The sequence below is a fragment of the Sinocyclocheilus grahami genome, unplaced genomic scaffold (assembly GCF_001515645.1).
Source record: "Sinocyclocheilus grahami isolate Dianchi unplaced genomic scaffold, SAMN03320097.WGS_v1.1 scaffold696.1, whole genome shotgun sequence".
Classification (NCBI taxonomy): Eukaryota; Metazoa; Chordata; class Actinopteri; order Cypriniformes; family Cyprinidae; genus Sinocyclocheilus; species Sinocyclocheilus grahami.
The window spans coordinates 1-3,029 of NW_015505875.1; positions in this window are offsets into that span (position 1 = coordinate 1).

Below are 3,029 nucleotides of genomic sequence, written 5' to 3' on the forward strand. Positions count from 1 at the left end.
CCGCTTTGGATAAAAGCGTCTGCTAAATGACTAAAAGTAAAGTAACATTATCTATAATTTTTCTATTGTATCTACTTGTTTTCTGTTTATTTGTCATTAAAAAAAAAATAATTGCTACGTATAATGCATTAGACGAACCGAGACTTGTCACAGCACTTAAATATTATTACTCTTCTTTTGGTTTTGATTGCTTCTGTTGTCCTCATTTGTAAGTCGCTTTGGATAAAAGCTAAAGTAAACAGACTGAGTAAACTCATTAAAAACAGTTTCTGTAAGTGGTGAATGTATGTGTGTATGTGTGCATCATAATACCTCTCAGTGATAAGTGGGGCGGGGCCGAGAGCCGTGGGAACGGAGCCAGGCCGGTGGAGTTAATGATAATGAGCAACACCTGTGCCACTCCGTCTCCGGAAGGATAAAAAGAGGAGTAACGACAGTGAAGGACGAGAGAGAGGACCAGGCCTGGACTTAATTTTGTGTTTTGTGTGCGGCAGTCGTCCGTGAGGGGCTGCCGCTATACTTTCATTTTGTGTTTGATTTTTTTATTATTAAAGTCTTTAAATGTTAACCGGTTCCCGCCTCCTTCCCATTCTGCGAACTGTGTTACAGTCTGACACTGCGTGAATGACCACACATAGGACATGCTGTGAATTCTGGGTGGGGAAATGTTTTCTTAAGCTCCTGGAGCAGTGAGCGTTAGAACCTTGTCATTCGGAGAATCAACGTTTTAAAGCTGCACAGTGGAACAGAATTAGTGATGTGTTGACAGTTTTAGAGAACACGGCTTGTAGAGTATGGTAGATGTTTGGTGAGAGAGACTTGGAAAAAAATTGACAACACCAAGTTTGATAAAGTCATGGAAATACTTTCCATTACAACACACAAAGCCCTTAAAGCTAGTTTGCATGTGTCTCATTACAATACATTTCTCCTAGAAATGCCTAGTACGAAAAAAGAAAACCAGTTTTATCGCAATTTAGAAACCGTACTAAAGGGATCAAATGAGAATCTGCTAAGATACTGAATAAGCTGAAATTGTGGGAAAATTACTTGTGCCTATTTTGTGTCCATTTTGACTTTATTTGATTATATGATCTTATTTAGGATCTCATGAGAAAGGAAAATCACAAATGAGTGTCTTTAATATGTCTTTAATATCTGAGATGAAGTAGAAACAAAAACAAGAACTCAATGAAGTCTGCACACCAATGAAAGCAAACAATTAGCACTACAATCATGGCCAGAAGTTTTGGCAGTGACATACATTTTGTGTTTTGCAAAGTTTGCTGCTTCAGTATTTGTAGATTATTTTCCCACATGTTTCTATGGTATACTGAAAAACAATGATAAGCATATCCTAAGTTTTAAAGGCTTTTATTGGCAAAAAAATACAATGAGTCAATATTTGCAGTGTTGACCCTTGTTCTTCATAACCTCTGCAATTCGCTCTGGCATGCTGGATATTAACTTCTGGGCCAAATCCTGACTGATGGTGATCCATTCTTGCCTTATTAGTTTTCAGAGTTGATCACAATTTGTGGGCTTCTGCTTGTCCTTTTGAGAACTGACATCAAGTTCTCTATGGGATTGAGATCCATGGAGTTGCCTGTCCACGAATCCAAAATTTCAATGTAATGATCTTCGAGCCACTTCTTTATCACTCTTGCTTTGTGACATGGTGCTCCATCATGCTGGAAATTGTTCATGGATTGTTGGAAAACTTTCAAAATAGTGGGGGTTTTTTGTGAAAAGTTCATTTTTTTGCCCATTTTTGCAATTATTTTAAATGCATCTGATCACTCTACACAATAATCTAGAAACAATGTGAATGAACACCACAACAGCTTAAGCAGCAAACTTTGCAAAACATAACATTTATGTCACTGCCAAAACTTTTGGCCATGACTGTACAATTCACCTTGTGTTTCTATTGTTTAAATTAGGGTGTCTTGTTTTTTTTTCCATATGAGACAAGCAAGAATCAAAACCTTAAATGTATAGTCATCTGAGGAAATCTGTGTCTTTATGCTTAAGATCTTTTGAGTTGTGTCTGAGTAACTGGTTAAAATGCTTCTATTTGGCATTTCATTTTTTAATGAAAATCTTTAAATTATATTTTTAGCATAACAGTTACATTTGTTTGTGTTAAAACAGTTTAAATTAGATTTTGCCCAGATTTTCATTGTGGTCTTTGAAAGTTCAGAATGAGATACTGATTTACGTAAAACCTATATCTAAACATAAAAAGAGGATTAATTGGTCTGAATTTTATAGATTTTATAGATTCTGTGTTTTGTTTTCTTTTTCTCGGTCTGTCTATGTATGTAAGCATGAGACTTTGGTCACTATTCTAACCTCAGTTCAACAGTCTGGAGCCCACTGGCTTGTGGTTTTGGGGACGAGTTCAGAGAAAGTACTAATACATTCAGCACAGTGTACAACATTAAGTTACTGTCTGAAAGTGACTTAACAGAATGCACCAGTTCAACTTTCTCCAAATGTTTTCCAGATTCCTGGATGCAAGTCCTATCCATCTTTTGGGGAAATGCCTGGTGACATCCCATTGAGTGATGTGAAAACTTATCCATGATATGCCTATGATTTCATGTCTCGTACAGATGTAGCATGTAGAGTACATACAGGCAGATTATTGAGCACAGATAAGGATAGACAAATGTTATAGTTTAAAGAACAAGGAGAGAAATTATCCAGTTGACATGATTAATGATGTCCCAATGCAGCTACTCTGTTTCAAGTTGTTGTTATTTATTTATTTGTTTGTTTGTTTGTTTGTTCATTCATTAATTCATTCATTAATGTATGCTACTTGGTGAAGGATTATAGTGAAACATAATTTCTGGAAAAAAATATCTCCCTTGTCTAATTTGATAACTAACGTTTTTATGTAGGCCTATCCTAATTATACACGAACATACATACATACATACATATATATATACACACACACACACACACACAGAGAGACAGACAGACAGACAGACAGAGAGAATTATACATAGATACATAGA